This window comes from Gobius niger (genome assembly GCF_951799975.1).
Source record: "Gobius niger genome assembly, chromosome: 8".
Taxonomy (NCBI): domain Eukaryota; kingdom Metazoa; phylum Chordata; class Actinopteri; order Gobiiformes; family Gobiidae; genus Gobius; species Gobius niger.
In genome coordinates this window covers 19,432,334-19,444,954 of record NC_136859.1, presented here as the reverse complement: position 1 = coordinate 19,444,954, position 12,621 = coordinate 19,432,334, and the positions used below count along the sequence as shown (strand labels likewise).

General features: G+C 40.0%; 1 protein-coding gene across 1 annotated transcript in view; it reads right to left on the bottom strand.

Annotated features, from left to right (window-relative positions):
* eomesb (eomesodermin homolog b) overlaps positions 1-12,621 on the bottom strand; it is a 383,568-nt gene that overhangs the window by 316,577 nt on the left and 54,370 nt on the right. The gene's annotated exons all lie outside the window — the stretch shown is intronic.

The window sequence follows — 12,621 nt, the reverse complement described above, 5'->3', positions numbered from 1 at the left end:
CACACTTTAATTTAATTACAGTGCAGTAACAACCATGTAATGGGTTAGAAGCTAAGGTTTCGGGTGATAAACCTTTTTGCAGCCCTTTTTTTCCCATATTAACAAAAGACAATACTGACCAAGTCTCCTGGTCATGTACAGTCTTCATACTAAGTTATGAAAGTGAAATCAGGCATCTGTCCTGTTTTGGTTATTGTGATAAATAACTACAGTGTACATTTTAGGACATCCTCATCCTCAGAATGCTTTAGTCATTCTAGTCAAAAGTCCAGGTGAAGATGACTGACAAAGTGAACGCATGTGAAGATGACAAATGTCAGTCATCCTCACTTGGACTTTGTCATAGTCATCCTCACTTGGACTTGGTCAGAGTCATCCTCACTTGGACTTTGTCAGAGTCATCCTCACTTGGACTTTGTCAGAGTCATCCTCACTTGGTCGTTGTTAGTCAGAGTCAGACTATTTCACAACAAAAGCATAATGCAACTAAATGGGAATTTTCACAATAAAACAAAAATAATACAAATACTTTATTTTCACAATAAAAGCACTTTTATTGTGTATCGTCACACATTCGATGACTCTGACTAACAAAGTCCAAGTGAGGATGAATCTGACAAACAAAGTCCAAGTGAGGATGAATCTAGAAAACAAAGTCCAAGTGAAGATGACTCTGACAATGTCCAAGTGAGGATGACTCTGACTAACAAAGTCCAAGTGAGGATGACTCTGACAATGTCCAAGCGAAGATGACTCTGACTAACAAAGTCCAAGTGAGGATGAATCTAAAAAACAAAGTCCTAGTGAGGATGAATCTGACTAACAAAGTCCAAGTGAGGATGAATCTAAAAAATAAAGTCCAAGTGAAGATGACTCTGACAATGTCCAAGTGAGGATGACTCTGACTAACAAAGTCCAAGTGAGGATGACTCTGACTAACAAAGTCCAAGTGAGGATGACTCTGACAATGTCCAAGTGAGGATGACTCTGACTAACAAAGTCCAAGTGAGGATGACTCTGACAAAGTCCAAGTGAGGATGCGACTCTGACAATGTCCAAGTGAGGATGACTCTGACAATGTCCAAGTGAGGATGACTCTGACTAACAAAGTCCAAGTGAGGATGACTCTGACAATGTCCAAGTGAGGATGACTCTGACTAACAAAGTCCAAGTGAGGATGACTCTGACATTTGTCATCTTCACATGCGTTCACTTTGTCAGTCATCTTCGCCTGGACTTTTGACTAGAATGACTAAAGCATTCTGAGGATGAGGATGTCCTAAAATGTACACCGTAATGTTGAGACCATTTACTGTTAAAGGAGTACTAAGTTTACTTTAATAAATCCTTTTCCTTCTGGGGGTAATACAAGTGTTGATGGGATGATTGGGGGGGGGGGTTCATCTCCCCCTGGTGTCTCTGGTCAGAACACCACACTTTCAGGTTTCCCTGCTCCGACCCGGAGCACCAATACGTACTAATAGAATCACGAAGAAGAAGCTAACAGGCTAACAGGCAAAGCTAATTGTGGGCTAGCGACACTTTAACAGTGTTTACAGCCAAGTTTGAGTGACAACAATGATCTCAATCGTGTAATTGAATGTACAATATCCCTCTTTCCCTTTGTCTTTTTATGTCAGTTTAGTATTTAGTCTCATGGACAATTAATGAGAAAAAAAAACATAACATGCTACAACACCTGCAGTGGCGCTTTTGGCCTCTAGGGGCGTGAGTTACTTAGTACTGCTTTAAAGGTAGTTCCTTCATTTATTCAGGCTTGGGAGCTACAAAAATAAACAGATTTGCTTTGATGAAAGCATAGTGTCATTAACTAAGACTTGTTTTTTGTACTCTTCCAACAATAACAAAATTAGTTTTAAATTATTCCAAAGTGTTGCTGCATATTTTCATTTCATAGTATTTATATTTAGGCAGAGAGCTTGCCGTCCTCAGTTTGTGCCAAGTCATTTTGTCGAGCCGTTATATAACCAAACAAGATGAATCGTCAGTGTGCTGTGATTATTAACTTGGGAGCAGACACATTTTCTCCCCATGAATCAAACAACAGTTGACTGGCAGGAAATGGGTCGATCTCAGAGTCAGGTTAAGTTTGTGCTTTGAAGACTCTAAGCCCGGGATTTATGTATGGATTATAAATATTTGCCGGGAGGATTTTGACATTGAAGCTTGTCAGAAGCATCATCAAGTATATTTTTGCCCAAAGGTGGAAACACGTCGTGAGAGAGAGCAGCGGCTGAGGTGTTTAATAGGCTTATGCTGTTTGTTCTGCGCTGGACTCCAATGAAAACATGATGATCTGCAAACGTCTTCAATCCACGTTTAATCCACAGTAGACAACATGGTAGGCATTTCATTGTCACCACTAAAAATAGGACCTGCAAATTTCAATACTACATCTAATTTACTTTTCAATCCTCATTGGTTTTCTACCTCTCACCTCTTTACTTCAACCGGTTTAGCCTTATATCAAAACTGTCTTCGGGGACTTAAGTAGCCTCTTTTTCTCCCCCTCCGGGTTACTCCACGGCACACTACAAACGCCTAATGTATTGTGGATGAAGGGAGTGAGCCTGCTAAGCCATAGTCGTGCTTATCTGAGGGTGCGTGCTGTAGAGAATCCGTTTGCAGAGGTACAATGAAGAGAAGTTTTATCCTCTCTCTGATGCTCTGATGCCCTGTGGCAGTTCTGCACTTTCATCAAGCAGCTCTGGCTTGTTACTGTGAAATCACTCCACGCAAACATCATAGCGCCATGTTATTGACATGTTGCATAACATATGGAAGGGCAGGCTTTGTGACATTACCGCTGAGTGGTTTTTTTTCTTTCTTTTTTTTCTTTTCTTCTTCTTCTCCGCAGCATAAAAGAGAGTCGTATTGATCTCAATCTGCACACAATCCGTCATGTTTAGTGTGCGAGAGGTGAGCTGTTGTTGCTTCCTCAGCTGTGGTGCATGGCGTGGCATAATGATCTGTGCAAGTTTGTTGTGAATATTTTGGATAAATGCGCTCTGCATATCTGAGCCTTTCGTCTAATGAGGTATACTTTTCCACCGCTTTCTTCGTGGCGTGGTAGTAGATTGAGATTGGGCAAAATATGGAAATATATCAAACACCTCACCACATCTAAGCGTTACCATCAGCAGCAAAAGTTCATAAAGAAAGAATCGAACACTTACAATTTACCCCTAAACAGCAGAACTCCTTTAATCAAGTGTTCCTATAGCTTTTATAGTTCACTTTTCACAGGACGCTAACAACTTGAAGTGGCTGGTATTAAACGACATAAATTTCACAAAGAAAATAGCTGTATTTTCTCTTGCAATGAGAATCACATAAAAGGGCTAGTTTTTTTTTTTTGCTCCAAACTTCTCTCACAAAAGGACTCAGAAGAAGTTATATGGTTATATAGGCGTTTTAATCTTGTGGTGAATGAATAATGAATATCTTTCTTCAATCATTTGAGCAAAATAAATTTTTAACCCATAGTTAATCATGAGCACACTGGGGAGGGGCCTACAGAAGATCTGATTTAAACTGGGTCTGATGGAAATGTTAAATGGAGGTCAAAGGGATTTGACGTGAGAGGAATGTCAGAAAAATAAATGTCAAATGTTTTTATCCTCTCCTCTCTTTTTCCTGCCAGTCTGAAGCACGTCACTATTCCCTCAATGTTGCATCTGCTTTTCTCAGATCCCAGAATGGCTGCACAGTTCAGTGCCTTATTAACTAGTTGCCAGTGGTTGCCTTGGAGCAGACGGTCTGCACCTACAAAGCCCCCAAAATTCACACAAGGTGCAAGGTGTATGCTGTGTCTTGCCCAAGTACGCAATACCAGTATGAAATGGCTTAAAAAGGGACTGCTATCCCTAATTATAGGACAACTTCTGGACCAGGAGACTCGCTGTTACCACATTCACTCATTTATTGTTGGAATAATTGGCATTACCAAGATTTTACCAAGAACGTTCATTTTAGAATAGACGATGCACAAGTGGCACAGTGTTAAATCTTACAGTATCACCCCGGCAGGAAACTGTGCGTCTCATTAAGTGCAAATCTTATACCATTGTATGCAGCCTCGTATTCCTAGCTTTTGGAAAACACATCTAATGTACTGTGCTCAGAGCCTGCAACAATTTAAGCTTCTTACTCACTATCAGTCTACACATAAAAGGGAAGAATCTGCATAATAACAGTTCTTGGGACGTTGCATCACAAGAAATGCAACTTGATATTTCGCCTTCAGTGTCTCCACATTCTGTACATTCCCCCTTGCATCTAACTGCTTCCTGCTTTCCTTTGTCGAATGAAAATGACTCATAAATCCCATTATTCAGCATCAGCTTTTGGTTTGAAGAAAATCTACTGTCAAAACATGCATTGCATTATAATGCTTTGATGGTACAACCTAATGTACTAAAAAATGATGATGTTTTGATGTCTACTTTATTTAACCAGACCTATAATTCTTTTCCAATTATGAGTTTTGGCCCCGAGTCCTAAGTTTGCTGAATATCTCACTCCGCTCTCCACCCCTTTCATCCCTCTTGTAACTCAATTCAGTCAATTCTGTACCACTGTAATAAAGTCTAAGGCATCACAATCCTTACATAAAAACTTCATCTTTAAAGTTCAACAGCATTAGACAAATGACTTCATTTTCCAGATAATATCATGCTATGGATGAAGTGCTAAAGAGGAGCGTGGCTGCTTTTAGCCTAAAGTGCATTGCTCTATCATAACTCATGCTAACTATATGCAAAGTGAGTGCCACCTGCTTTAGTGTCTTAGCCCTAATTTCCTGGACATGCAGATGAGCTGAGGATTGGTCGAATAATGAGTGTTGCGGCCGATGCGTTTAACCTTGGCATATAAGGTATCATCCCCACAGTGAGCAGACAGCCAGCGCCGCTATCAACATATGACAGCGCAGATTTAATTGCTCACGGGGCGCTCCACTTAATAGCCCCCCTGTCTGCAGCAATTAATGGAGGAAACATTTTAAATTAGCCGCTAATGCCTCGTGACACGCGTCTGAAAGAAGCAGTGTGATATCAGACAAACTGCGGCATGCAAGCCTGTTTTTAAAGAACCTTATGAGGAGTCAGTCGTGTCTGTTACAAGTTATTTTCACACGCAGGGTGAAAAAGTAACTGCCCAAACGATGTGAGGTTTTCCAGGCCTATGGTGAAAGTTGTCTGCCTAAGCTTAGAGCAGAATGAAAGTGATAAATTGAGGAAAGATTAATTAATTAATTTATTTTTCTTAAATTACCCTTGATAGTTACACTGTACATATTGAATAATTCAAGTGGTTTATTTACTTATGTGACATTTGGAGCACAGTAGGTTGTCAGGAAATCGCCGTCTTTTGGCTGTAGGCATTTCATTAGCTGCTCCAGTTACTGTGTGTAGTTTACTTTTGCATTCATGATTGTGTTTCCCCCAAAACATTTGTTTGCAATAGACTTTTTTCTGCTTAATGAATTAACAGTACTGCCAGCCACTCTAGTCTGTTTCATGCTTTTCAACTGACTCTTTTGCGAAGTCGCAATCTGTCATGCACACAACAATATTCCTTTTCACACAGGAAGAATCTTTAAGACAGCTAATTAATGTTGGGCATGAGCTCGCTTTTTGAAAAGGAGTGCTATGGTTATTTCATCAGCTTTCAAAGAGTCAATCAGAGCAGTCAAAAAAATAAGAACGCCCACGCAGTGAGGAAAACTCCCTTTAGGAAAATCCATGGAAGAGAAAGGCTCGCCGCCGAACAGAATAGCTCTGTTTGATCACTGCAGCTTTTGAGTGAGTAATTAGGATTCATCATTGAAATAGCACATGTAATATTTTATTCAGCAGAATAGAGGAACCAAGCTGTTTTTTGTTTTTGTTTTTCTTGTTTTTTTTTCTATGCTTGTTTTTTGCTTTGGTGTCTTCCACCCTTGTCTGTTTTAGTCAACACAAACATGTCACTTGGTTGGTGCCTGACAGAGCAGTTCATAACAGTGCCAAACATGGGGATTATTTTTTGCCAAAATTTACAAGAAAATGACAAGTGTTTCTGCAAACAAATCAAGACCGCTTCAGATGCCTACAAAAAGAAATTGACGAACTAACATCACAAAAAATATCTGGGTCGAAGTAGGGATTTTTAATCCTTACACCATCACTACTGCGCCATTTCTCAGCAGCCCATTTCAACTAGGAAGTGCGTCCATCCTTGTTGGTCACGTTCTCTAAATCCCACTCTCCCTCTATGTTTGCAGCTTTCTCTTTTACATGAGAGGGAAGGGGGTCTCCGCGGTCTGTCGTTTGAACTAGGCAAACATAGCCCCCACCCAGAGTCTCACATTCCCCAGTCATCCGGTCATTTTTCCCTCCTCTTGCATCCTGGATTCTGTATGCTGCTCTTTGCATTTGGCGCTTTGTGTCAAGCACTCAGTGTCCTGAAATCCATATCCTGTATTCTGCATCAAGCGCTCAACCTATTTATTCTACTTCACCTGAGGGTGGGGTCCTTGCTGGTGAAACAGTGTTATGTACTTTCTATAACGCATAATGTATCCTATTAGAATGCATATTTGAATTGTAGATCAAATAAAAAGTGTGTTTTTCTTTTTTTTTTGGTGCCTATTCACATAATTGTTCCGATAAAGATTGTCAATGGTTTGCCCTGGTCTTTTCTCTTGCATTTCCATATCATCAGTTCTTCAAAGTCTATGAGCATAAAAAAAAAAAAAAAAAACATTTGAAAAGACACCCACACAAGGCTGATGTGAATATTTCAATACTTGGAGAGGCACTACATAAAGTGGTAGAGAAAAAAAAAACGGAGCTTGTGAGCAATCAATTAATACATGGCATTTAATCTTGTCAAGGAAATGTTTGGCCCGTGATGTACAGCCTCTCGGTTAAGCAGCGCATTATAAATCACAAGACGGTGACATTTTGGAAGCGTTATCATGCGTGGAGTGCAGGAAGTGGCTCTCGTTCGGCGCACTACCAAAGGGGAGGGGCTAAGTGTGATACTATCGAAGCATATGATTGAGCGAGTCTGTTGTGTGAATTATAACTTGGGATTTGTGTGTTTTAGTAGCTGCTTAAATTGTCCATTAAAGACATAGTGAAAATGCTCTTAGCGGCGCATCAAGAGGATTTGTGTCAACTTACTGGCATGTCCAAGGACAGACTTATTTTTTATGTACTTGAGTTTTCCCCCTTTTTTAGTTATAAAGATTTAGTACAGCTGTGTTCAAATGTGAAATCTTTAGCAGAGGACAGAAACTGGTAGAGTGCTAGTTGTAAGATATATAAATCTCGTCTCGACAGTCGAGTTCCTTATTCCACTGTGAGCATGGTACTCAAAATTGTATTAATCTTTCCGTATTACTTTCTAAAAAAAATGTATTATCAAAATGTATTTTTAGGTAGGCTTTTCAAAGATTAGGTCAAGAAGTTGAAGTGTATTGAAGTTGCATCTATTTATTATTATGAGCTCCATCTGCAGCTGTGCACTACGGCGTTCACTGCTCATGTCATGTTTGTATTCACTCACTGGGGTCACATCAGATTCCTCCGTCTGAGAAATGACCCAGTGTCCTCGCTTTGTGCTGCGCTCTTGACTAAATTTCGCTAAACCATCTCCCCGGAAACCAGAGCAACAGTGTCAGAGGAACACATTGGTAGCTGCTTTTCATCTTATTTAGACTGAGATGTGTATTGATTTCAGACAGTCCTGCTCTTTCATCTTAGCCTGTGGCACACTTTTTCTGACCACAGTTCACATCTCCTGCTGCAGATGATTTGAGAAAAACAAAACACAGTCTTTACCTTAACATATAAATCAGACCTATTCACAAAATCTTTTATATAAAATATAGTGTTTCTAACAGTTGCTGCTGTTTTAAGAAATAGACTTACTGTACTTCTAAAACAAATTATTCATTAACACTTTTGGGCATGACCATGGTCCTGCCACACACTTTTGAGTCTGTGTTCACCCATTGAAAACCATTGAAATAAAATGCCAGGGGTCTTTCATTATCAAGAGTTTCACTGCCCTTATAAACACAAAAAAAAGGTCACAAGCTTTAATATTTTGTTGGACAGCCTTTAGCTTTGATTACAGCTCCCTGTCCCTGTCTCATGCTCCCTGAACCACTCTTTCACAATGACAACATTTACATGTAATCATTAGATAGACAGTGAACATTAACTCATGGCCCAAACTGTTTTTCAAAATCCCGAATATGACTCCTCGGTTGCTATTTTTCTATCCCGAATATTTGGTCATCGGAATATCTCCATCGAAAGGAACATACATTTGTGTTCTGCACACAAAATCTTGGTCTTTTGAGTACAGGAAATACTTGGATCGAGATATCCCAATTGCTTACAATTACCAGTATACAGGAGTAACTCTGTTTGCTCACGCATGTAAACGTGTTATTCCAAATGTTTCAGAAACCGGAATATTGACCGTAGCCCAAATATTGACGGCATGTAGTCTCAATGTGAGCCCTATGAATCCTTGTACTGTCATCTTGGAATATGTCTGTGCCATCAGGGAAGAAGGAATCCATTGATGGAATAACCTGGTTATTCAGGATGTTCTGGCAGTCAGCTGATCTCATTCTTTACACATTGTGTTCTTCAAACTAAACCTGACCCACTGCCGCAACCCCAGGTCACCCAGGTGTTCTGCTTATCTACATTCTTCAACCCTATGTCTTTGCATCTCATATATAGAATCCAAACCCTTACAGAATCCTTAAACATGCTATATCCTGTCAGTGTTTGACAATTGACACAAAACGATTTCTTTCTTTGAGACTTGTCTTATGACATCGACACTTGTAATTGACCAGTGTGGAAAAATATCACACCTATTCAATTGAGTCCTTTTTTTTCATCTCCGTGTGCTCCATCACAGGTAATTTGTTCCACTGTAAAGAATAGCATGCCTGTTTGCTTTTAAATGCCGCCTGACCTTCTCAAAAGGCCTTGGTCCTCCTCTCACACTTTATCACCTGACGCCTCGCCAGAATAATAAAGAGTACAAGTCATGCTGTCATAGTCCTCGTAGCCGTCAGAGCCATCATTTCGGTTTTGCATCATTTGATGTTGACTTGCACAATTGAATCCCTATAATGTGAGTTCATTTGGAAAGACATTTTAAAGTCAAGGTTGCCATTGAAATTCACAGGCTTTCTGCTGCATAAATCTGATTCTCTGCAAAGGGGCATTTGACGGAGCATTTACAACACTTGTTCCCCAAAAGGCCTCACATTCAGGAGGATTAAGATAGGTAAAAACTGTAGAAAGTATGAGCAATATAAAAAAGACATCAATATGCACCGTGCTGATAACAAACAAAAATTATGAATAAATATAGTTGCTCTGATGTTAAGCTTCTTCATAATTTGGGAGCAGCCACACTAAAGTCCCCGTAAGATCAGTGGCAGTGCATTTCCTTTTGGGAATTACTTCTGATCCCCATTATCGCAACAGAACACTACACAGCCTCTACTATATTAGATACATAACCTGTTTTCCCACACGTCATTTTTAGGTTATAAAATGCAAATCCGAAGGAACTAAACTAATTGATTGACAACAAAAAGATAAAGTCAGTGTAACCTCTACATTCATTGACATTTTGCTTCAACAAAGGGATACAATATAATACCATGTAAAAGCAATCCGAGACACCACAACTGTGCTACAATATCCAGTCAGTGCATGGTTTGCCTTGCTCTTTACAGGTGCGGGTCTTTTGTGGCTGCACAGCTGGCACACAGACAACAGGACGTCGCTCGGTGCATTCATGTCCCGACTCGACTCCTTTTGTACCATTTTCGTTTGGACTTCCTTGTTCCCCTGTCCAGAGCTCATAGGTTTGCACACACAAGGCTATCTGTGAATGAGGGGACATAAATGTTGAATTCGGAATATGGACTTAGAGAGGTATTTGATAATGACAAGCCAAAGACAATGCTCCTTCTTCTGTATTCCATGAATATATGCAATATTCTTTTAATATTCCATTTAGATATGGTTATATTTTACAATGAAATGCAGAAATGGTTGTGGATTATTTATAACATATTCCTCCAGTTATGCCGTTTTTGTGTGCTGTCATTTTTACTGACGTACAGTTGTGTCCCGTCAGAAATGTCTTCTCGTTTAGGCTTTCCCCCGCGCACTCTAGCTCTGCAGTGATTTGCATACAGTTTTGGCAAAGGATAACCCTCGCTTTTTGGCCAGGCTTGAGATCAGCAGCACAGTCTGTGATTGCATTTGCTTTATGATAGATTTATGATGATTTGCGACAGATCTACATTTAGAAACAAAAAAGAAAACGTTTGTTCTGTGTTTGGGGACTGTCGGCAGCCATCCACAGAGACCATTATTAGCGCAGTATTCTTTTGAGGTGAACCCTATTGACACCAATAGACTTGACACTAGATAAAAATAGCTAGACTCTGCACGCTATCAAAATGAAAGCGTTTTTACGTATCACAGATAATTCACAGAGTTGAATTGTACCTGTTTTTTGAAAAGGCAGCCGAAAATAAGTATTTTATCTCTTTAAAGATAAAAACACATTATCACTGAGGACAATAGGTGCTCATCCAAGACTTCTACCTCTACCTGCACAAGTACAGGCAGGAAAACAATATCCTATTGTAAGAGGACAGGTCTTACACAATTTGAAAGACAAAAAATGCCAAAATTCACATCTTGCCTCCATAGCAGGGAAAAGGCAGTTTACTTTGAGTCCATGATGATATGTGAACATATTTTGTAGGGTTGCTTTCGGACAAATAATGCAATTGTGATTAGATTAGATTAGATTAGATTTGCTTCTTTTATTTTCATATAAATAATTTAATTTGCAACGTTTTGAAATAAAGATTCAGTTTTTAGATCTCTGATATACTTGACACTCAAACAATAATCCTATGCATTTCAGAACTTGTTCATGAAGGTCTAAACTGGGGTGGCGCAGATGGTACTACGGGTCGACTCATTACCAGAAGGTTGCACACGCAGGTACACACGACCCATGTCCTTGGGCAAGAAACTCCTTCCAACTTGCCTCAAGTTTCCGCGTACATTGGTGCGTGTGAATGAGAGTGAGTGGTTCCTTGATAAAGCCGTAAAGCCAAATGCACTATATAAATTGAGATTGTTGGTTAAAGTATTAAGTAACTTGTTTACTTGTTTCATCTCCCCCTGGTGTTTCTGGCCAGGATTGATTGATTGATTGATTGAAAGCACAATTGCAACTTTGCTGCCTACGGGTCAGAGGCGCAATACACACTCATGGAATCACAAAGAAGAAGCTAACATGCCAAGCAAAGCTAACTGCGGGCTAGCACCACTTCAACAGTATTTACAGCCAAGTTTCAGTGAAAAAAATTATCTCCATTGTGTAATTGGATGTACTATATCCCTCTCTCCCTTTGTCTTTTCTGTCAGCGTAGTAGTTACTCTCACGGACAATTAATAAAGAGTAAAGAGTAAAAAAACCACAACATGCTACGACACCTGCAGTGGCACATATGGCCTCTAGGGGCTTGAGTTCCTGAGTACAGCTTTAATACATGCCGAATCCTTTAAGAGATACTTTTTCATGTTTTCAGGTGACAATATATCACGTAAATCAGGTCCAGGCCCACCCCAGTCCAAAACACCCAATCTCAAAATGCATCGCGAGTGGTGTTTGGAGGGTCCGTTAGTTCTGTCTGTCTACACACCGAGGGCAACTTTAGTTACACCACCATTGTGTTTGGAAAGAATTTTAAATTCCCTTCCCTTGTGTGAAATCCTTTGGGTGACTCTTGTCATGCAAAATGTTCAAAACAAATTAGATTCCCTTCCCTTTATCTATTATTAATTTTGCTTTGATAGAAGCATTACAGCGGACATACCTCCAATAGTAGCAAAACATTTTGGCCATCTGGATAAGGAAGACATCTTTGAAAACCTTTCTTACTAAGGAACATTCCTGGACGACTGTAAGCCTGCACAAACACATATCTCCAATGGTGCCGGTCCAATGAATGTTGTGTGTTTGTGTGAGTGATCAGCAGCGTATTTCCACATTATTAACCAGGCTTGATGGTGGTGCCGTGAGCCGTGAGTGGGACAGACTGACATTTGACCAGTGGTTTTGCCTGTCAGAGGCTGAGCAGCGCTGAAATGCCACTGTCACTTATTGTTCGCCGCTTGTCATGGCTTATATGAAATCCATTTTCTCTGTTTAAATATGTTCTGTCAGGGAAGAAAAGAGCCAAACCCGGCCCAGCTTCTGACAGGCAGCTGACACCAAATGCTGTGTGGACCCTTCACATATGAGCCATCCATCTGTCCTTGGACTCCACACTGTTTTTCACAATCATTTTTCTATTTGTCTACTGCTTCAATGATCCGACAAATTAAACAAAAATGGTTGCTATATTATACTTATGTTGACTTCGCATTTCCAAATGTACCAAAAATAAATGTTTTTCTGTCATTTCTTTGCTCTCACACTTCAGGGACCGCATGTGCTCTGCTATAGATTCGACCTGGCAGTTTTCGCCCGACCTGTCAG